General features: G+C 54.8%; 1 pseudogene; it reads left to right on the forward strand.

Moving 5' to 3' along the window:
* Positions 1-11,161: 11,161 nt before the first annotated feature.
* On the forward strand, positions 11,162-15,062 carry LOC141737645 (F-box only protein 39-like; annotated as a pseudogene).
* The last annotated feature ends 8,816 nt before the right edge of the window (positions 15,063-23,878 follow it).

The following is a 23,878-nucleotide window of genomic DNA, read 5'->3' on the forward strand; positions in this document are numbered from 1 at the left end:
ATGGTTGGAAGGGACCTTTGAGATCATCGAGTCCAACCATACACACACACAAAAACCCCCTACAATCTCTGTCACTAGACCATGCCCTGAAGTGCCAAATCTAGGCGTTTCTTAAACACCTCTAGGGATGGTGACTCCACCACCTCCCTGGGCAGGCCGTTCCAGTGCCTGACCACTCTTTCAGTGAAGTAATTCTTCCTACTATCTAATCTAAACCTCCCCTGCTGCAGCTTCAGACCCTTTCCTCTGGTCCTGTCGTTATTCACCTGGGAGAAGAGGCCAACACCCACCTCTCTCCAACCTCCTTTCAGGGAGTTGTGGAGGGCAATGAGGTCTCCCCTCAGCCTCCTCTTCTCCAAGCTAAACATGCCCAGCTCCCTCAGCCTCTCCTCATATGACTTGGTCTCCAGACCCCTCACCAGCTTGGTAGCTCTCCTCTGGACACGCTCCAGCACGTCAAGGTCCCTCTTGTACAGAGGGGCCCAGAACTGAACACAGTACTCCAGGTGAGGCCTCACCAGTGCCGAGTACAGAGGCACGATCACTTCCCTGCTCCTGCTGGCCACGCTATTCCTCATACAAGCCAGAATGCTGTTGGCCTTCTTGGCCACCTGGGCACGCTGCTGGCTCATGTTAAGCTGGCCGGCCGCCAGCACCCCCAGGTCCTTTTCTGCGGGGCAGCTTTCCAGCCACTCTTCCCCAAGCCCCTGGCGTTGCTTGGGGTTGTTGTGACCAAAATGCAGGACCCGGCCCTTGGCCTTATTAAACCTCATCCAATTGGCCTTGGCCCATCCCTCCAGCCTGTCCAGGGCCCTCTGTAGAGCCTTCCTTCCCTCAAGCAGATCAACACTCCCACCTAGCTCGGTGTCGTCTGCAAACTTACAGAGGGTGCACTCAGTCCCCTCATCCAGACCATTGATAAAGGTTTTAAACAAAACTGGCCCCAAAACTGAGCCCTGAGGGACACCACTGGTGACCGGCCGCCAAGAGGATTTCACCCCACTAACCACAAATCTCTGGGCACGGCCATCCAGCCAGTTTTTAACCCAGCAAAGAGTACACTTGTCTATGCCACGATTCGCCAGCTTCTCCAGGAGAATGCTGTGGGGGACGGTGTCAAAGGCGTTACCAAAGTCCAGAGAGACAACGTCCACAGCCTTCCCCGCATCCAGCAGGCGGCTCACATGGTCATAGAAAGAGATCAGGTTGGTTAAGCAGGACCTCCCTTTCCTAAAGCCATGCTGGCTGGCCCTGATTCCGTGGCTGCCCTGCACTTGCCGTGAGAGCTCACTCAAGATGATCCTCTCCATGATCTTCACTGGTACCGAGGTCAGGCTCACAGGCCTCTAGTTCCCCGGATCCTCCTTCCGACCCTTCTTGTAGATGGGTGTCACATTAGCCACCCTCCAGTCATCTGGTACCTGCCCTGTTGACCAGGATTGTTGATAAATGATGGAGAGAGGCTTGGTGAGCTCTCCCGCCAGCTCCCTGAGTACTCTTGGGTGAATCCCATCCGGCCCCCTAGACTTATGTACGTCTCGGTGCAGAAGCAGATCATCGACTCCTTCCTCCTGGATTATGGGTGGGTTGTTCTGCTCTCCATCCTTACCTTCCAGCTCAGGAGGCCGAACACTCTGGGGATAGCTGGTGTGACTATTGAAGGCGGAGGCAAAGAAGGCATTAAGTATCTCAGCCTTCTCCTCGTCCTTGGTTGCAACTTTCCCCCCTGCATCCAGTAAGGGATGGTGATTCTCCCTGGCTTTCTTTTTGTTGATGTATTTATAAAAGCTTTTTTTGTTGTCCTTAATGTTAGTGGCCAAGTTGAGCTCCAGCTGGGCTTTTGCCTTCCTAATTTTCTCTCTGTAGAACCTAACGAGATCTCTGTACTCCTCCTGAGTTGCCTGTCCCTTCTTCCAGAGGTGGTAAACCCTCCTTTCATTCCTAAGTCCCACCAGAAGTTCCTTATTCATCCAGACTGGCCATTTTCCCTGCCCTTTAGACTTGCAACACTTGGGGACAGCCTGCTCCTGGGCCTTTAAGATCTCCTTCTTGAAGAGCGTCCAGCCTTCCTGGACCCCTTTGCCCTTCAGGACTGTCTCCCAAGGGACTCTCTCAACCAGCGTCCTGAACAAGCCAAAGTCCACCCTCCAGAAGTCCAAGGTGGAGGTTTTGCTAAGCCCCTTCCTTCATCGCTACGAATTGAAAACTTGACCATTTCATGATCACTAAACCCAAGACGACCTCCGACCACCACATCTCCCACTAGTCCTTCTCTGTTTATCAACAGTAGGTCTAGCAAGGCACTTCCCCTGGTAGGCTCACGTACCAGTTGTGTCAGGAAGTTATCTTCCACGCACTCGAGGAACCTCCTAGCCTGCCTGCTCTCTGCTGTGTTATATTTCCAGCAGATACCCGGCAGGTTGAAGTCCCCAACCGGAACAAGGGCTGGCGATTGCGAGGCTTCAGCCAGCCGCTTATAGAATACTTCATCTGTGTCCTCATCCTGGTCGGGTGGTCTATAGCATACTCCCAGCACAACATCTCCCTTATTTCCCTTCCCCTTCAACCTTACCTATAAACACTCGACTTTATCATCACTGGAATCTAGCTCTATACAATCAAAACACTCCCTGACGTACAGAGCCACACCCCCGCCTCTCCTTCCTTGCCTATCCCTTCTGAAGAGCTTATAGCCATCCATCGCAGCATTCCAGTTATGACAGTCATCCCACCACGTTTCCGTGATGGCAGCTACATCATAGCTTTCCTGCCGCACAACGGCTTCCAGCTCATCCCGTTTGTTGCCCATGCTACGTGCACTCGTGTAGATGCACTTGAGCTGGGCTACCGATTGCGTCCCCATCCTTGGTCCTTTATCCCTAGGCTCATTACTAGCGGGCCTGGTTTTATCCCCTTCCCCCTTCGATTCTAGTTTAAAGCCCTGTCCATAAGCCTTGCTAACTCTCGGCCTAGTCCCCTTTTCCCCTTTTGGGATAGGCTTTTCCCATTCTTAGCGAGTAGGCCCGGTGTCCTGCAGATCAAACTATGATCGCTGAACCCAAAGCCCTGCTCGTAGCACCAGTTTTGGGGCCAGGTGTTGATCTGTCCGATTTTCTTGTTCACCCATTCATCAGTCCCCAAAACTGGAAGGGCAGAGGAGAACACAATTTGTGCTCCCGAACCCTTGACAAGCCGTCCCGAGGCCCTGAAATCTTTCTTCATTGCCCTCAGACTTCTACTCTCCAGCTCCTCACTGTCTGCCTGTAAGATCAAAAGAGGGTCATAATCTGAGGGCCGTATCAGGCCAGGAAGCTTCCTGGCTGTATCCTTAACACGGGCCCCAGGGAGGCAGCAGAGCTCCCTGTGGGAAGGGTCCGGCCTGCACATGGGACCCTCAGTTCCCCTCAGAATGGACCCCCCTGTGACTATTGCCCTCCTCCTGCTCTTCACAGAAGCAGTCTTAATGCGTGGAGCTGGCTGCTTTGGCAACTCCCTGGATGGGGCTTTGTCAGTATCCTTAGTTCCCTCATCATCTATCTCCAGAGGCCCATATCTGTTCTGTACGGGCGCCTGGGGGGGCCCTTGTGCATTGCACCCCACCCTGAGAGATAGACAACTTCTGTTACCGTTAGAAGATGCTGCACCCTCAGCTCATGCCATGATCTTATTTGACATATTGGAAATTATCCCAGGTACGAGAGTAGATCCAAAGACAATTTCTAGAAAGCTTTGCAGATCCCGGCTGTTCCTTGGAAGCTCTGCAGCGCAACAGAACCTAAAGAGCGCTGTCAGCAACCATCAGGCCGTGTGCTTCCCTCAGGCGTGCAAAGACCTGATGCTCATTGACGCGGGTCAAGGCTGTCGCACACCTTTGGTGGCACATCCTGCGTGACACCACAGGGCTGTGACATGGGCACCAGTTAATTTACATCTGCTGTAGACGTTTGTGTATTGCCAAAAGGGAGCAGAACCACGAGGGCAGGCTGACGCAGGCTACAGCTCCGCAAGCAAACAGGGTGTACAGACTCTTCTCCTCATACGCAGATTTCCCTGCAAAAGGGTGGGGTTCAGAAACATCGGAAAGGATAAGCAAGTTACCAGTTACTAAACGTGAACATGTCTAACTAGAAGAAGCCTAAAGCGGTTTCACCAAACTGAGGTTTTCCTGCCTGAAAAACTCTTTTTGCTCACAGCTGACATCCCAGCACCAGTATTTTGGGTGTTTTAGCTTTTTATGAGGGCAACCTGACATCGGCCTGACAGTGAAGACTGGCATAACGGGCATCGCAACTGGACAAGGACAACGACCTCAACCAGGCTAGAGTGGAACACCGCAGTGGCTCGCTTATGAAAATGACCCTCTGGCCATAACACTGAAGTGGTCGGGAATTCCTCCTGCTGAGCGCTGCTATGCAGAAGGCCTGGAGGATCACTTTGCTTAGCTTTGTGATACCGCGGTGAGATGTCACTCTGGGTTCCCGTACCTGCAGAACACGCCAGGAGGCTGGGAGGAGGTTGGTGAGGGTGCGTCTCATTCTCCAGCCTGGGTCTCTGAAACTGTAGCTCCGCAGACTCTTATGCTGCTGACTGGCATCTCCGCTAGCAGGATCCTGCCTAGGTGATCGTGCTTCGTGACTCTTTCAAAGAAGAAGTTCACGCGCAGTTTTGGGGCTCCCTTGGCCAAGTTGGCCCACGACGTTCCTCTGACCACTTGCCCATGAGGGTCGTGGATATGACATTGGATATTCAAGGTGCACAGGGAATGAGTGCTGTGCTCCCGCAGGGAGTGCGAGTCAGCCCACCAAGTTTCCGTGATGGCGACTACGTCATAGCTGTCCTGCTGCACAATGGTTGGACTCGATGATCTCAAATGTCGTTTCCAACCATGAAGATTCTATGATTCTATGATCTCCATGGGAGAGTTGGGATTACTGGAGCATATACTGTTGTCCTTACACAAAACTGATTCTCTGCCTCTGTCAAGGGACAAAACTGATCTGCTGACAGTCACAGGGATAGAGAAAATATTGACTTTTTTATTGGTTCAGAAGAGGGGCACTCTAGGGGGTTCCCGGCCCCACACTTCCCACCCATTGCGGGAAATTGCTGAAGCAGACGCGGCGCGGCCGGCAGCAGCGTCTCCAGCAGTCCTTCAGGCGGTGCCAGAGCCGGGTGCAGCACTGACACAGGCACCGTCCTAGCAGGCACAGCCCTGGGGACGCCTGGTCACACTCCCTGTCCACGACCTCGCCGTGCTGCTGCCTCTCCTCCTCCAAGGTCATGACAGTGTCCAAGAGCTCCAAGTAGAGCAACTTGTCGTCCGTGGCCTTGGCTGGGGGGCTGCTGGGTGGCGGAAGCACAGTCATGGGGCTCTGCGCCCTGTCCCTCCTCCCTTCCGCATCCGTGGGGGTGCTCCTGCCTGAGCCTGGGGGGCTGCTGGTGCTTGGCCCCATGGAGTTGTTCTCGCCCGGCCCCGTCTTGCTGTTTCTCTTCACTTCCACCAGGCTCCCCCTGCCGAGCTCCACAGGGCTGCTCCTTTCCTTCTCCTTCACACTTCTGTCTCGTCCTGTGTCCTCCTCCTTCTCCATGATCCCATCCTCAGCCTTATCCGTGTTTGCATCCACCCACGGCCGCTCCGCTCCCAGGTGCTGGGGCTTCACTGTGGCCCCCAGCTGCTGCTGCGCCTCCATCCTGCCCAGGGGATGGAAGGGCTCCCCGGGGAGGTTCCGATCACAGGCCCCCGCTGCCCCTTGCCAACGGGCCTGCAGCACCTTCAGCATCTCACAGCACTGCCTGGCCATCTCCTGGGTGCACTCGAAACAGCGGAGGAGCTCCATGACCAGCTCCCCTTGGTCCGAGGCCATGGCTGGGGGGCTGCAGGGTGAAGGCTGCGTGTCCACAGGGCTCTGCGCCCTGTCCCTGCTTTCCCTGGGGACCGGCTCTTGCTTGGTCCTTGTTGGCAGTTCCTGTGGGGGCTCCTGGCAGAGGGCTGGCCCTGGCTCCTGCACCCTCCCCTTGACAGCCCTGGGGGGATGGCGGGGTCCTGAGCGGTCGAGTGCTGCCAGCTCCGCCATCGCACCAGGCCAGGGCTCCGGGAAGGAGTAGAGGGAGTTGAGGGAAGAGGAGCCTCTGTCAGTCACAGAGTCCATGGTGGCCAGCGGGGCTCGTGGGGAACGATGCTTCCTCTTTAAGGCCTCCGCACTCGCCCTGCAGAGGAGGAGAAAGAGACCCCGCTGCACCCCAGACCCCAGCGGGACCCGCGGGCAGCACCCCCCTTGGCTGGCGGTCAGGGCTGCCCAGCGCAGGCAGGGGCAGGGCACGGGGTGAGGGTCTGGGGCAGCATCTGGGGTCTCCCCCACACTCACCGCTTCTCCTGCTTCGAATGGGATTTCTCCACTTCTCCATACACTGCCCGAGAAGCTGCAGTGGGAGGAGACAGATTGAGCGGCCGGCAGCCCCCGGCACAGCCCCGGCTCAGGGCTGCCGTGGGGTGTCGGCCGTTTGCAGGGTGCTCCATGCTGGGGCCACTCACCGCTCTGCTTCTCTGGCCGGGCTCCTGTCTTGCTTGTCTGACGCTTCTCCTTACTCTTCTTCTTCCACCACTTCTGCAAGGTCCCCAGGAGCTGGGTGAGACGGGAGCACCTCCCAGTCCCACACCACAGCCCCCCACACCACCCCACACCACCCCATACCATCCCTCGCCACCCCATGCCGCAGCACAGTGTGGTGCAACAGTCACCTACCTGAAGCCGCTTGCTCTGCAGCACAGCTGAGAACACGCTGAGTCCCATCACAATCAGGAGGAGAGGGCCCAGGGGAGACACGGCGTCAGAGCGCCCCATGGCACCGACTCCGGTGTGGCTGCGGTGCTCCCAGTCACCAGCACAGAACCGCGATGTAGCTCCCCAGTGTCCTCCTGGGTCCCCAGTGACGGGACCCGCAAGACTGCTGGGGGGTCAGAGGCCGAGGCTGCAGTCTGCCCAGACAATGCCAGACTGCGGTGCCCAGCATCCGCTGATGGCTCCAGCGGGGACCGCGTCCCCCTTTTATAGTGTGGCAGGGGGGCACGTCCCCCCTTTGTGACATCACAGGCAGTCAGAGCCCCCCTTGGTGACATGCAGCAGGGGATGAGGAAGAGCAAGACAAGGAGGGCACTTGCCCCAGGCTGACAACAGGACTATTTCATAGCACGAACATCACATTCAGTACAAATTATAAAGTTTGCTGTGTAGTTCAACTCTCCCTTGATGGCGGCGGTGCAGAGAACTCCGTGCTGCGGTGCCGGAACCCTGAGCCCTTCCCTTCCTCCCAAAGCCGCAGCGCTCGCACTGTCCCCCATTGGCTGTCCCCTGCTGGGAGTGCACGGCTTCCTGCTGATGGAAGGGGCTGGGTGTAGTCCTTGGGTATTTTATATCGTTATCGGGATTGACACTGCTTCTTTAGCATTATTAGTGTAAATTCTTTAGATTTATGCTAGTAAATTTATTTCTATTGCAACCCTCATGTTTCCTTCTTTTTCCCCAATTCCTCTTCCCCGGTGAGGAGGGGTCATCGGGTGAGAGAGTAGTTGTCTAAAGGACAAGAAATTGTGGTGGGTTTCTCAAACCATAACAAGAAGGGAGGGAGAAGGAGAAGGAGAAAAGGAGAAGGGCCCCACCGCTACAGGGAATGGTTTGGGTGGGAAGGGACCTTAAAGGCCACCCAGTGCCACCCCCTGCCCTGGGCAGGGACACCTCCCACCAGCCCAGCTTGCTCCAAGCCCCGGCCAACCTGGCCTTGAACCCCTCCAGGGATGGGGCAGCCACAGCTTCTCTGGGCAACCTGGGCCAGGGGCTCACTGCCCTCACAGCCAAGAATTTCTGCCCGAGATCTCAGCTCAATCTCCCCTCTTGCAGTGGAAACCCCTTCCCCCTCGTCCCATGGCTTCCCTCCCTCATCCAGAGTCCCTCCCCAGCTTTCCTGGAGACCCTTGAGGGACTGGAAGGGGCTCCAAGGTCTCCCCGCAGCCTTCTCTTCTCCCGGCTGAACTTTTATAGATATTATTTAGTATTCCTGCTGAAAAATGAGAACCCCTGTCTGAACCTCTGGTTTCATTTCAGTCAGTATCTGGGAATGATTTCCCACAAAAGTGCTTTGACCATTCCTGGGGGATCAGCTTTCCTGGTAGGAAAAGCTTCTACTCCTCCTGAGGGTTGTTCCATGATTACCAGCGGGTGCTTAACGCCTCCCACAGGAGGCACGTCAGCATAACCCATCTGCAGCCTTTGGAATGGGAAGTATGACCATTGTTGACCTCCAGCCTCCTGCTTGGGTTTTGCACCGGAAAACTTCCAACATGTGGGCCAAGAACTCACAATCCCCTTTACTGCCATATGTCTTCCGGGGGCTGTCCACATTTTCTCAATCGGATTAAAAATTGTCACCCGTCCATGTGTTTTGTCACAAAACCGCCTAGCCAAAGCCATTGAGTATTTTCTTGGTAAGACGGGGTTTCCTCCAGTAGTCCAAATTCTAGTTCATCTTTCATGAAGGAGGGAGGGATCCCGAGTGCAGGGCCCAATTCCATTTTTTACAGACCAAGGCAGCGTTACATCTGTCCCTGTCCTCTGACCGATGGAAGACACGTCTCAGACAGACATCAGGTAGGTGAGCCCAGCGATTCTGCTCAGCTTCGTTGTCGTCTTCCATTGAGAAGACAGTTTTTCACTTCTCTTCTGGTGTTGAGCAAACCTAGAGGAAGACTCTCTCCAGCAGGCTCCCGAAAAGACCAAAGTCCGCCCTTCAGAAGTCCATGGTGGCAGTTCTGCTGACGCCCTTCCTTGCTTCCCTAAGAATCAAAAACTCTGTCATTTCATGGTCACTGTGCCCAAGACGGCCTCCAACATCACATCCCCCACAAGTCCTTCTCTGTTCACACACAGCACGTCCAGCAGGGCTCCTTCCCTAGTGCGTTCCCCCACCAGCTGTGGCAGGAATTTATCCCCACACACCCCAGAAACCTCCAAGACTCTTCCCTCTCAGCTCTATGGTGTTCCCAGCTGATATCTGGTAGGTTGAAGTCTCCCACCAGGACAAGGGCCAGCGATCGTGAGATTTCTCCCACCTGCTTACAGAATATTTCGCCTGCCCCTCCGTCCTGGTTGGGCAGTCTATAACAGACCGTCATATCAGCCTTGTTGGCCCTCCCCCTCATTCTTACCCAGAAACACTCAACCCCAGTGTTTACCATCATTAAGTTCTCGATGTTCACAACACTCCCCAACATACAGGGCCACCCCACCTCCTCTCCTTCCTTGCCTGTCCCTTCTGAAGGGTTTGTAGCCATCTAATGCAGCACTCCAGTCGTGCGAGTCAGCCCACCACCTTTCCGTGACAGCGGCTACATCATAGCTGTCCTGCTGCACAATGGCTTCCAGCTCCTCCTCTTTCTTGCCCATGCTGCAGGCATGAGTGTGGAAGCACTTCAGCTGGCCTACTGGTCCTGACACATTTTGCTGGAAGAAGGCTTCACTCCTACCTGACCGTTCCCAGGAGCAGCCATAGTTTCTAGCCCACCAACGACCCTTGCGTCTCTGCTGCTGCATTCATCCCTTTCCCCCTTCAAATCTACTTGAAAGCCCCTTTGATGAGCCCTGCCAACTCCTGTGCAAGGATCCTTTTCCCCTTTTGAGGCAGGTGTATCCCGTCTGTCTCCAACAGGCCTGCTGTCCTGTAAACCATGCTGTGATCAAAAACCCCAAAGTCCTGCCGCTGACACCAGGCTCGCAGCCAGGTATTGATCTGCGGGCTCTTCCTGTTGCTTTCCTCATCCTTCCCTGTGCCTGCAACGACAGAGGAGAGCACGACTTGCGCTCCTGAGCCCTTAACTAGTCATCCCAAGGCCCAGAAGTCTCTCTTGATCTCCCTTGGGATGCTCGGTAACAGATCATCTCTGCCTGTCTGAAAAATTAGGAGCGGTTAATAATCGGAGCGGGGGGAACACCGCCGCGTCCTGTGAGGGAACCCCCGAGCGCCGCCATCGGCCGCCGCTGTGGGCCGGGCCGGGCCGGTGCCGGGGCCGGGGCCTTTGGCGGGGCTGCGCCCGGCTGTGGGGCGGCTGAGGGCCCGGCGCCGTGGCCTGTGCTCCAGAGCCCTCAGCAGCTCCCTTGCCCTTCTCTGGACACACAGAATGGTGGGAGAAATAAGTTCCAGTCCGAATGAAATAGGCTCAGGCAGAATCCTCTGGGAAGCACATTTTTGTTCACGCTCTTGCAAGAGCGGGTGACCTAGCAAGTAGGCACACTTTCCGTTCTTGAAACACCACACCTTTTTATTTCCTAATCCCGGCCGAATTTTTCCCTCCCCTGTTTCCCATTGGTTGGGTACTCCAGGGTTCACGGTCTGTGCGAGGCGCCTAACATTCTTCCCGCATGTCCTGCCGCTGTTTACTTCTCTTTATGCTACACCTAAAGGGATTATCTGACTGGCTGATTTCTTTCCTTTTTGGTAAAAAAATGTCATTAGCCCTGGTTAAATGTTTGACCACCCTTCTAGACACTAATCCAGTAGGAATCAGTCTGTCCTTTTGTCTGTGTGATAAGAGATGTTCTACAAGCCTTTGCTGGAGCCCCTTTGTCTCAGTCATTCCCTTATCGTGTCACCTCTGATGGAAACGGCTTTTCTCCTCTGCAAAAGCAAGACCTGCCTTTCTTACAATGGGAAGTGGGAAAGGGAGGAAAGTCGGGGCGTGAGAGAAAGGCAGTTTAATGAGCAAAGCAAAAGCCGCGCGCACAAGCAAAGCCAAACAAGGAACCCGTTGGCTGCTTCCCATTGCAGGCGGGGGTTCAGCCATCTCCAGGAAAGCCGGGCTCCGGCAGCGTGAGGGTGACTTGGGAAGACAAACGCCATCACTCTGAACATCACCCCTTCCTTCTTCTTTCCCCAGCTTTATATACTGAGCGTGACGTCAAATGGCACGGAATGTCCCTTTGCTCAGTCGGGGTCAGCTGTCCTGGCTCTGTCCCCTCCCAACTCCCTGTGCCCCCCAGGCCATTGAAGAAGCAAACTTTCATGCGTTTGCTTGGAAGCCTATGCTGTTGGGAATGGCAAGAAATCTACCCACACCTTTCTTCATCTAGGTTTGGCTCAACACCCAGAAGAGAAGTGAAAAACTGTCTTCTCAATGGAAGACGACAGCGAAGCTGAGCAGAGCCCCTGGACTCACCTACCTGATGTCTGTCTGAGACGTGTCTTCCATCGGTCAGACGACAGGGACAGATCTAATGCTGCCTTGGTCAGTAAAAAATGGAATTGGGCCATGCACTCGGGATCCCTCTGGAAAAGCAGAACCAGCACCTTCTACGGCCAGCCCTGAAGGGAGGACACACTGGAGTTGCAGAGTGTGCTGTGGTGCCTCAGGAAAGTTGGCAAGTAGCTGGAGCGACTTGAGATCAAGTTATGGAATCCTTGCAATACTGGCTTTACCCCAAAATGTCACGGGACTATGAGAGATCTTCTTTCACGCCTGGGCGAGTGTAACAGTCGCCTAGTGTTCCTGAGCATTGGGTACCTGGGATTAGACCCCTTGATCCAGGAAAATGTGACGAGAGCTCAGTTTCTCAAGAACTTCTCTACCTTCCTGAAAAGAATGAGCAAACAGCTTGATTCTCTCAACTTGAAAGGAGCCAGAGTAACCTTGGAAGAAGGCTGTGAGCTTCTGCATTCTCTCAGCTGCTTGACAAATTAAAGCTCTCTGTCTGAAATCGGTGTCGAGAATTTCTGCAGCCTCCACCTTCCTGTCTTCAGCAGCGCCTTGTTCCACCAAACTATGGCCAAGTTCCACAGCCTGGTCATCCTGACTTTCAATTACAACTGCATCTCTGACGAGCTGCTGAACACCCTGCGGGAGCAGAGCGCTCATTCCCTGTGCACCTTGAATATCCAATGTCATATCCACGACCCTCATGGGCAAGTGGTCAGAGGAACGTCGTGGGCCAACTTGGCCAAGGGAGCCCCAAAACTGCGCGTGAACTTCTTCTTTGAAAGAGTCACGAAGCACGATCACCTAGGCAGGATCCTGCTAGCGGAGATGCCAGTCAGCAGCATAAGAGTCTGCGGAGCTACAGTTTCAGAGACCCAGGCTGGAGAATGAGACGCACCCTCACCAACCTCCTCCCAGCCTCCTGGCGTGTTCTGCAGGTACGGGAACCCAGAGTGACATCTCACCGCGGTATCACAAAGCTAAGCAAAGTGATCCTCCAGGCCTTCTGCATAGCAGCGCTCAGCAGGAGGAATTCCTGACCACTTCAGTGTTATGGCCAGAGGGTCATTTTCATAAGCGAGCCACTGCGGTGTTCCACTCTAGCCTGGTTGAGGTCGTTGTCCTTGTCCAGTTGCGATGCCCGTTATGCCAGTCTTCACTGTCAGGCCGATGTCAGGTTGCCCTCATAAAAAGCTAAAACACCCAAAATACTGGTGCTGGAATGTCAGCTGTGAGCAAAAAGAGTTTTTCAGGCAGGAAAACCTCAGTTTGGTGAAACCGCTTTAGGCTTCTTCTAGTTAGACATGTTCACGTTTAGTAACTGGTAACTTGCTTATCCTTTCCGATGTTTCTGAACCCCACCCTTTTGCAGGGAAATCTGCGTATGAGGAGAAGAGTCTGTACACCCTGTTTGCTTGCGGAGCTGTAGCCTGCATCAGCCTGCCCTCGTGGTTCTGCTCCCTTTTGGCAACACACAAACGTCTACAGCAGATGTAAATTAACTGGTGCCCATGTCACAGCCCTGTGGTGTCACGCAGGATGTGCCACCAAAGGTGTGCGACAGCCTTGACCCGCGTCAATGAGCATCAGGTCTTTGCACGCCTGAGGGAAGCACACGGCCTGATGGTTGCTGACAGCGCTCTTTAGGTTCTGTTGCGCTGCAGAGCTTCCAATGAACAGCCGGGATCTGCAAAGCTTTCTAGAAATTGTCTTTGGATCTACTCTCGTACCTGGGATAATTTCCAATATGTCAAATAAGATCATGGCATGAGCTGAGGGTGCAGCATCTTCTAACGGTAACACAAGTTGTCTATCTCTTAGGGTGGGGTGCAATGCACAAGGCCCCCCATCTCCACGGGAGAGTTGGGATTACCGTAGCATCTACCGTTGTCGTTTCCCAAAACTGATTCTCTGCTCCTGTCAAGGGACAAAATTGATCTGCTGCCAGTCCCTTCTGTTGGTAGTATTGGGAAACTTGTTTATTGAATTCTAGTTACTGCGCTCACCAGTTCTGTTGAGTAGCACTAACAACTTTTGTTCTTTTTGGAAGGAATTAACACTTCAGTGGAACAATGACCGTGAGCTGCTGGACGATGAGCTGCTACAGCTCACCTTGTCATGCCACAGGCTGTTCTTTCTGGAAGTGTGGGCCTTTCTAAGTGTCACCCCCGTGGAGAGGCTGCTCCAAAACCCTGCAGAAAGGAAATGCAGTTTGGCTACTCTAAAGGTAAGACTTTGTGCTTCAAAACTCCCATTCCCTTCCTCTCTCCAATAGCCAGAGAAAGGTGAGGTCCCCAGGCCCAGAGAAAGGGCGCTTACGGAAATGCTAACATAACTACCTTCCCTAGGTTACGTTTTAGCATTGTAACGAGCCTGAGAACCACTCGCAGAAACGGGGCTTTCCGACCTCCTCAGCCAGGTACAGAATGCTGCAGAGGCTGAACAACAAGCCCCAGCAGTTCCACGAGTCCTTCCTAGGCTGGGGGTCCCTCTGTCTCCTCTAGTCCAAGCTGGGGATTCTGAGTCACCTGCCAGCCCCGGCACTTACGTCTACGCTTAAGTCGAGGCCGGGGGGTTGAATCCCACTAAACTGCAAAAAGATGGAAGCACATCTCACTCTTTAGGGATGCTGTGTTGAACTGGGCCAGACCACGACTGTGGCTGGTGTACACCATGCTGTCATGCTGCTTTGCATGCCAGATGCTGAATTCAGTGGATCCTCCCCGATGTGTGCAGCTCCCAGGGGTGCCTCGCTTCTGGGGGTAAAAGGAACCTGGCTCTCCCCAGGGATTCTTCAGCAGGAGATGGTGTTTTCCGTCAGTTTGGAGTGAAAACAGTAACACCTCAAGATTTTACTCCAAGCCAAGGCATTTGGCTTCTCTGGGTTCCTCATTAGTCACAGAGGCTTCTTGTTGTCATGAAATTTAACGGGCTGAGCGTGCTCCGTGTATCTGAGAGACCAAAGAGACTCAAGTCCCTCAGCCTTTCTTCATCAGAGAGCTGTTCCAGTCCCCTCATCACCCTGGTAGCCCTTTGCTGTCCCCTCTCCAGCAGTTCCCTGTCCTTCTGGAACTGGGGAGCCCAGAACTGGACCCAGTGTTCCAGACGCAGCCTCCCCAGGGCCGAGCAGAGGGTGAGGATGACCTCCCTCCACCTGCTGGCCACACTCTTCTTGATGCCCCCCCAGGAGGCCATTGGCCTTCTTGGCCACAAGGGCACATTGCTGGCTCATGGTCATCCTGTTGCCCACCAGGACTCCCAGGTCTCTTTCCACAGAGTTGCTCTCCAGCAGGTCAGCCCCCAACCTGGACTGGTGCAGGGGGTTATTCCTCCCCAGGTGCCGCACCCTACGCTTGCCCTTATTGAATTTCATAAGGTTCCTCTCTGCCCAACTCTCCAACCTGTCCGGGTCTCTCTGTATGGCGGCACAGCCTTCTGGTGTGTCAGCCACCCGCCCCCCCAGCTTTGTGTCATCAGCAAACTTGCTGAGGGTGCACTCTATCCCTTCGTCCAGGTCGTTGATGAATATATTGAAGAGGACTGGACCCAGTACTGACCCCTGGGGAACACCACTCGTCACTGACCTCCAACGAGACTCTTTGCCCCTAATCACGACCCTCTGAGCTCTGTCTTTTAACCAGTTATCTGTCCACCATATCTATGTCCATTCATGTAACCCACACCTCCTAAGCTTCCCTGTGAGGATGCTGTGGGAGACCGTGTCGAACGCCTTGCTCAGCTCTTGCACGCTAGTTAGAGGAGGTTCAAATACCTGATTGACTCAGAGATTAATCATTTTGCTGTCGTCTACCCAATGGCATAAACCAGAGGAAGGGAGAAGAACACCCGGTGCCATCTGCACGCAATGAATGCATCCTTTGGAGGGCTCTAGGAAGGGATTTGAATCTCGACAGCAGTGCCTCTGAACGAGACAGACCTTTACAGCAAGACAGAGGCAAGGGACAAGGTTGCGCTCCACGCGTTAAAATGTTGGACTTGGGAACGGGCCTCCTACATCTCCAGCATCATTTCTTCTTGCCCTTGCTTTGTTTTTCCTCGCCAGAACCAAAGGAAGCAGCGAGCCCTTTTCCACCCTTACGGGCATCTCTAGGAAAAATAAGGCCCCCTCTTTCTTCAGCACCTCTCATTGTAGAGCTTCAAACACCTTACCAATGAAGCCCAGCGCGCTGTTTCCATTTTACAAAGAGGGAAACTGAGACGTGGGGTGATGTCCTGGTTTAACTTCAGCCAGCAACAAAGAACCAGGTGGCAGCTCGCTCGCTTCCCCCCCGCCACGGGAGAGGGGTAGAATGGGAAGAAAAAGGCAAAACTCGTGGGTTGAGATCAAGGCAGTTTAACAGAACAGCGAAGGAAAGCGGAAAACCACAACAATAACGCTGTTAGAGGAATGTACAAAACACCATGAATGTACCGCTGCTCACCGACCGGACCCGGGAAGTACCTCTGTCCCGTGACAGCTCCTTGGGAAAACTGACCCTATTGCTGGCAGAACCGGGTGTTATCCACCCTTTGTTCTATACCTTCAACGTCATGCCCAGATCTTACACTTTCCAATGAATTACCACCGCTTTTCCCTGTCTTTGATATATACACACATCAACCCAACACTGACAAAAACCACCGCTAACCCACGTCCCTCAGCACCACGTCTGCCCGGCTTGTAAATCCCTCCAGGGACGGTGACTCCACCACTGCCCTGGGCAGCCTCTTCCAATGACAACCCTGTTGGTGAAAACATTTTTCCTAATATCCATCCTAAACCTCCCCTGGGGCAACTTGAGGCCGTTTCCTCTTGTCCTGTCGCCTGTTCCTTGAGAGAAGAGACCGACCCTTAGTCTCTGGGCCATCCCTCGACAATGTCCGTTGAGGGTGAGTTCATTTAACCCATGGCTTTGGGCTCCCTCTGTCAGAGCAGTCTCCCAGGGCAGGGGAGATGGTGTGTGGTGCTGGACTCCTGCATGCTGTATCCAGAGCTCGCCGCTGGTGTAGCTGGTGCGGACCCTGCCCAGGTTCCGCAGGTTGAAGATGTCAATCTTGAGGAAGTTGCTGGGCGCCAGTTGCTGAGGTCAGGTGTGATCCCATCACCGCTGCGCTTTACTCACGTTCATCAAAGTCCATCTGCCATTGTTTTGGGTGATTCTTACTGGAGTCCCATTGGTATGGCATCTAGCAATTCTAATAATGATGACACAGAGTGGCAGGGCTATATAGCAATTAACATCACACAAATGGATTCATTGGCTTGTCTCACCCACAGTCAGATCACCATGACCATGTGAGCCGCCTTCTGGATGCGGGGAAGGCTGTGGACATTGTCTCTCTGGACTTTGGTAAGGCCTTTGACACCATTCCCCAGAGCGTTCTCCTGGAGAAGCTGGCGAATCGCGGCATAGACAAGTGTACTCTTTGCTGGGTAAAAAACGGGCTGGATGGCCGTGCCCAGAGAGTTGTGATGAACAGGGTGAAATCTTCTTGGCGGCTGGTCACCAGTGGTGTCCCTCAGGGCTCAGGTTTGGGGCCAGTTTTGTTTAAAACCTTTATCAATGGTCTGGATGAGGGGATTGAGTGCACCCTCTGTAAGTTTGCAGACGACACCAAGCTAGGTGGGAGTGTTGATCTGCTTGAGGGAAGGAAGGCTCTACAGAGGGCCCTGGACAGGCTGGAGGGATGGGCCAAGGCCAATTGGATGAGGTTTAATAAGGCCAAGGGCCGGGTCCTGCATTTTGGTCACAACAACCCCAAGCAACGCCAGGGGCTTGGGGAAGAGTGGTTGGAAAGCTGCCCCGCAGAAAAGGACGTGGGGGTGCTGGTGGCCGGCCAGCTTAACATGAGCCAGCAGCGTGCCCAGGTGGCCAAGAAGGCCAACAGCATTCTGGCTTGTATGAGGAATAGCGTGGCCAGCAGGAGTAGGGAAGTGATGGTACCTCTGTACTCGGCACTGTTGAGGCCTCGCCTGGAGTACTGTGTTCAGTTCTGGGCCCCTCTGTACAAGAGGGACCTTGAAGTGCTGGAGTGTGTCCAGAGGAGAGCTACCAGGCTGGTGAGGGGTCTGGAGACCAGGTCATATGAGGAGAGGCTGAGGGAGCTAGGCATGTTTAGCTTGGAGAAGAGAAGGCTGAGGGGAGACCTCATTGCCCTCCACAACTCCCTGAAAGGAGGTTGGAGAGAGGTGGCTGTTGGCCTCTTCTCCCAGGTGAATAACGACAGGACCAGAGGAAAGGGTCTGAAGCTGCGGCAGGGGAGGTTTAGATTAGATATTAGGAAGAATTACTTCACTGAAAGAGTGGTCAGGCACTGGAACGGCCTGCCCAGGGAGGTGGTTGAGTCACCATCCCTAGAGGTGTTTAAGAAACGCCTAGATTTGGCACTTCAGGGCATGCTCTAGTGGCAGAGATTGTAGGGGGTTTTTGTGTGTGTGTATGGTTGGACTCGATGATCTCAAAGGTCCCTTCCAACCATGAAGATTCTATGATTCTATGAGGTGCATATCAGAGCTCCCCATCCTTCTGCATCACCTGCCAAGTGCCCCCAGGGCCTTAGAGAATCATAGAAGGTTGGAAGGGACCTTTAAATGCCATCTAGTCCCACCCCCCTGCAGTAAGCAGGGACATCTTCAACTAGATCAGGTTGCTCCGAGCCTCATGAAGCCCGGCCTTGAATGTCTCCAGGGATGGGGCCTCCACCACCTCTCTGGGCAAACTGTGCCAGTGTCTCACCACCCTCGTTGTAAAGAACTTCTTCCTAATGCCTAATCTAAACCTGCCCTGCTCTAGTTCTCTCTTCCTTCTATCTATCTGAAGGGTGGGCTGAAGGAGGATGGAGCCAGACTCTTTTCAGTGGTTGCCAGTAAGAGGACGAGGGGAAACGGGCACAAGCTGGAACATAGGAAGTTCCGATCTAACATGAGGAAAAACTTCTTTACGGTGAGGGTGAGAGAGCACTGGAACAGGCTGCCCAGGGAGGTTGTGGAGTCTCCTTCTCTGGAGACTTTCAAGACGTGCCTGGATGCAGTCGTGAGTAATGTGCTGTGGGCAATGCTGCTTTAGCAGGGGAGTTGGATAGATGATCTCTAGAGGTCCCTTCCAACTCTGAAATTCTGCGAGTCCATGAAAAGTTCAGCCTGGGGAAGAGAAAGCTCCGAGGAGACCTTGGAGCCCCTTCCAGTACCTCAAGGGGCTCCAGGAAAGCTGTGGAGGGACTCTGGATGAGGGAGGGGAGCCATGGGACGAGGGGGAAGGGGTTTCCACTGCAAGAGGGGAGATTGAGCTGAGATCTCGGGCAGAAATTCTTGGCTGTGAGGGCGGTGAGCCCCTGGCCCAGGTTGCCCAGAGAAGCTGTGGCTGCCCCATCCCTGGAGGGGTTCAAGGCCAGGTTGGCCGGGGCTTGGAGCAAGCTGGGCTGGTGGGAGGTGTCCCTGCCCAGGGCAGGGGGTGGCACTGGGTGGCCTTTAAGGTCCCTTCCCACCCAAACCATGCCCTGAAGGGGTGGGGCCCTTCTCCTTCTCCCTCCCTTCTTGTTATGGTTTGAGAAACCCACCACAATTTCTTGTCCTTTAGACAACTACTCTCTCACCCGATGACCCCTCCCCACCCAGGAAGAGGAATTGGGCAAAAACAAGGAAACAGGAGGGTTGCAATAAAAATAGATTTACTAGGATAAAACTAAAGAATTAACATTAATAACGCTAAAGAAGCAGTGTCAATCCCGATAACGATATAAAATACCCAAGGACTACACCCAGCCCCTTCCATCAGCAGGAAGCCGTGCACTCCCAGCAGGGGACAGCCAATGGGGGACAGTGCGAGCGCTGCGGCTTTGGGAAGAAGGGAAGGGCTCAGGGTTCCGGCACTGCAGCAAGGAGTTCTCTGCACCGCCGCCATCAAGGGAGAGTTGAACTACACAGCAAACTTTATAATTTGTACTGAATGTGATGTTCGTGCTATGAAATAGTCCTGTTGTCAGCCTGGGGCAAGTGCCCTCCTTGTCTTGCTCTTCCTCATCCCCTGCTGCATGTCACCAAGGGGGGCTCTGACTGCCCGTGATGTCACAAAGGGGGGCTCTGACTGCCCCATGATTTCACAAAGGGCGGACGTGCCCCCCTGCCACACTATAAAAGGGGGACGCGGTCCCCGCTGGAGCCGTCAGCGGGTGCTGGGCACCGCAGTCTGGCATTGTCTGGGCAGACTGCAGCCTCGGCCTCTGACCCCCCAGCAGTCTTGCGGGTCCCGTCACTGGGGACCCAGGAGGACACTGGGGAGCTACATCGTGGTTCTGTGCTGGTGACTGGGAGCACCGCAGCCACACCGGAGTCGGTGCCATGGGGCGCTCTGACGCCGTGTCTCCCCTGGGCCCTCTCCTCCTGATTGTGATGGGGCTCAGCGTATTCTCAGCTGTGCTGCAGAGCAAGCGGCTTCAGGTAGGTGACTGTTGCACCACACTGTGCTGCAGCATGGGGGGGCGAGGGATGGCATGGGGTGGTGTGGGGTGCTGTGGGTGGCTGTGGTGTGGGACTGGGAGGTGCTCCCGTCTCACCCAGCTCCTGGGGACCTTGCAGAAGTGGTGGAAGAAGAAGAGTAAGGAGAAGCGTCAGACAAGCAAGACAGGAGCCCGGCCAGAGAAGCAGAGCGGTGAGTGGCCCCAGCACCGAGCACCCTGCAAACGGCCGACACCCCATGGCAGCCCTGAGCCGGGGCTGTGCCGGGGGCTGCCGGCCGCTCAATCTGTCTCCTCCCACTGCAGCTTCTCGGGCAGTGTATGGAGAAGTGGAGAAATCCCATTCGAAGCAGGAGAAGCGGTGAGTGTGGGGGAGACCCCAGATGCTGCCCCAGACCCTCACCCCGTGCCCTGCCCCTGCCTGCGCTGGGCAGCCCTGACCGCCAGCCAAGGGGGGTGCTGCCCGCGGGTCCCGCTGGGCTCCGGGGTGCAGCGGGGTCTCTTTCTCCTCCTCTGCAGGGCGAGTGCGGAGGCCTTAAAGAGGAAGCATCGCTCCCCACGGGCCCCGCTGGCCACCATGGACTCTGTGACTGACAGAGGCTCCTCTTCCCTCAACTCCCTCTACTCCTTCCCGGAGCCCCAGCCTGGTGCGATGGCGGAGCTGGCAGCACTCGACCGCTCAGGACCCCGCCATCCCCCCAGGGCTGTCAAGGGGAGGGTGGAGGAGCCAGGGCCAGCCCTCTGCCAGGAGCCCCCACAGGAACTGCCTACAAGGACCAAGCAAGAGCCGGTCCCCAGGGAAAGCAGGGACAGGGCGCAGAGCCCTGTGGACACGCAGCCTTCACCCTGCAGCCCCCCAACCATGGCCTCGGACCAAGGGGAGCTGGTCATGGAGCTCCTCCGCTGTTTCGAGTGCACCCAGGAGATGGCCAGGCAGTGCTGTGAGATGCTGAAGGTGCTGCAGGCCCGTTGGCAAGGGGCAGCGGGGGCCTGTGATCGGAACCTCCCCGGGGAGCCCTTCCATCCCCTGGGCAGGATGGAGGCGCAGCAGCAGCTGGGGGCCACAGTGAAGCCCCAGCACCTGGGAGCGGAGCGGCCGTGGGTGGATGCAAACACGGATAAGGCTGAGGATGGGATCATGGAGAAGGAGGAGGACACAGGACGAGACAGAAGTGTGAAGGAGAAGGAAAGGAGCAGCCCTGTGGAGCTCGGCAGGGGGAGCCTGGCGGAAGTGAAGAGAAACAGCAAGACGGGGCCGGGCGAGAACAACTCCATGGGGCCAAGCACCAGCAGCCCCCCAGGCTCAGGCAGGAGCACCCCCATGGATGCGGAAGGGAGGAGGGACAGGGCGCAGAGCCCCGTGAATGTGCTTCCGCCACCCAGCAGCCCCCCAGCCAAGGCCACGGACGACAAGTTGCTCTACTTGGAGCTCTTGGACACTGTCAAGACCTTGGAGGAGGAGAGGCAGCAGCACGGCGAGGTCGTGGACAGGGAGTGTGACCAGGCGTCCCCAGGGCTGTGCCCGCTAGGACGGTGCCTGTGTCAGTGCTGCACCCGGCTCTGGCACCGCCTGAAGGACTGCTGGAGACGCTGCTGCCGGCTGCGCCGCGTCTGCTTCAGCAATTTCCCGCAATGGGTGGGACGGGTGGGGCTGGGAACCCCCTGGGGTGCCCCTCTTCTGAACCAATAAAAAAGTCAATATTTTCTCTATCCCTGTGACTGTCAGCAGATCAGTTTTGTCCCTTGACAGAGGCAGAGAATCAGTTTTGTGTAAGGACAACAGTATATGCTACAGTAATCCCAACTCTCCCATGGAGATCATAGAATCATAGAATCTTCATGGTTGGAAACGACATTTGAGATCATCGAGTCCAACCATTGTGCAGCAGGACAGCTATGACGTAGTCGCCATCACGGAAACTTGGTGGGCTGACTCGCACTCCCTGCGGGAGCACAGCGCTCATTCCCTGTGCACCTTGAATATCCAATGTCATATCCACGACCCTCATGGGCAAGTGGTCAGAGGAACGTCGTGGGCCAACTTGGCCAAGGGAGCCCCAAAACTGCGCGTGAACTTCTTCTTTGAAAGAGTCACGAAGCACGATCACCTAGGCAGGATCCTGCTAGTGGAGATGCCAGTCAGCAGCATAAGAGTCTGCGGAGCTACAGTTTCAGAGACCCAGGCTGGAGAATGAGACGCACCCTCACCAACCTCCTCCCAGCCTCCTGGCGTGTTCTGCAGGTACGGGAACCCAGAGTGACATCTCACCGCGGTATCACAAAGCTAAGCAAAGTAATCCTCCAGGCCTTCTGCATAGCAGCGCTCAGCAGGAGGAATTCCTGACCACTTCAGTGTTATGGCCAGAGGGTCATTTTCATAAGCGAGCCACTGCGGTGTTCCACTCTAGCCTGGTTGAGGTCGTTGTCCTTGTCCAGTTGCGATGCCCGTTATGCCAGTCTTCACTGTCAGGCCGATGTCAGGTTGCCCTCATAAAAAGCTAAAACACCCAAAATACTGGTGCTGGAATGTCAGCTGTGAGCAAAAAGAGTTTTTCAGGCAGGAAAACCTCAGTTTGGTGAAACCGCTTTAGGCTTCTTCTAGTTAGACATGTTCACGTTTAGTAACTGGTAACTTGCTTATCCTTTCCGATGTTTCTGAACCCCACCCTTTTGCAGGGAAATCTGCGTATGAGGAGAAGAGTCTGTACACCCTGTTTGCTTGCGGAGCTGTAGCCTGCATCAGCCTGCCCTCGTGGTTCTGCTCCCTTTTGGCAACACACAAACGTCTACAGCAGATGTAAATTAACTGGTGCCCATGTCACAGCCCTGTGGTGTCACGCAGGATGTGCCACCAAAGGTGTGCGACAGCCTTGACCCGCGTCAATGAGCATCAGGTCTTTGCACGCCTGAGGGAAGCACACGGCCTGATGGTTGCTGACAGCGCTCTTTAGGTTCTGTTGCGCTGCAGAGCTTCCAAGGAACAGCCGGGATCTGCAAAGCTTTCTAGAAATTGTCTTTGGATCTACTCTCGTACCTGGGATAATTTCCAATATGTCAAATAAGATCATGGCATGAGCTGAGGGTGCAGCATCTTCTAACGGTAACAGAAGTTGTCTATCTCTTAGGGTGGGGTGCAATGCACAAGGGCCCCCCCATCTCCACGGGAGAGTTGGGATTACCGTAGCATCTACCGTTGTCGTTTCCCAAAACTGATTCTCTGCTCCTGTCAAGGGACAAAATTGATCTGCTGCCAGTCCCTTCTGTTGGTAGTATTGGGAAACTTGTTTATTGAATTCTAGTTACTGCGCTCACCAGTTCTGTTGAGTAGCACTAACAACTTTTGTTCTTTTCGGAAGGAATTTACACTTCAGTGGAACAATGACCGTGAGCTGCTGGACGATGAGCTGCTACAGCTCACCTTGTCATGCCACAGGCTGTTCTTTCTGGAAGTGTGGGCCTTTCTAAGTGTCACCCCTGTGGAGAGGCTGCTCCAAAACCGGGCAGAAAGGAAATGCAGTTTGGCTACTCTAAAGGTAAGACTTTGTGCTTCAAAACTCCCATTCCCTTCCTCTCTCCAATAGCCAGAGAAAGGTGAGGTCCCCAGGCCCAGAGAAAGGGCGCTTACGGAAATGCTAACATAACTACCTTCCCTAGGTTACGTTTTAGCATTGTAACGAGCCTGAGAACCACTCACAGAAACGGGGCTTTCCGACCTCCTCAGCCAGGTACAGAATGCTGCAGAGGCTGAACAACAAGCCCCAGCAGTTCCACGAGTCCTTCCTAGGCTGGGGGTCCCTCTGTCTCCTCTAGTCCAAGCTGGGGATTCTGAGTCACCTGCCAGCCCCGGCACTTACGTCTACGCTTAAGTCGAGGCCGGGGGGTTGAATCCCACTAAACTGCAAAAAGATGGAAGCACATCTCACTCTTTAGGGATGCTGTGTTGAACTGGGCCAGACCACGACTGTGGCTGGTGTACACCATGCTGTCATGCTGCTTTGCATGCCAGATGCTGAATTCAGTGGATCCTCCCCGATGTGTGCAGCTCCCAGGGGTGCCTCGCTTCTGGGGGTAAAAGGAACCTGGCTCTCCCCAGGGATTCTTCAGCAGGAGATGGTGTTTTCCGTCAGTTTGGAGTGAAAACAGTCACACCTCAAGATTTTACTCCAAGCCAAGGCATTTGGCTTC

Source organism: Larus michahellis, chromosome 1 (assembly GCF_964199755.1).
Source record: "Larus michahellis chromosome 1, bLarMic1.1, whole genome shotgun sequence".
NCBI classification, from domain to species: Eukaryota; Metazoa; Chordata; class Aves; order Charadriiformes; family Laridae; genus Larus; species Larus michahellis.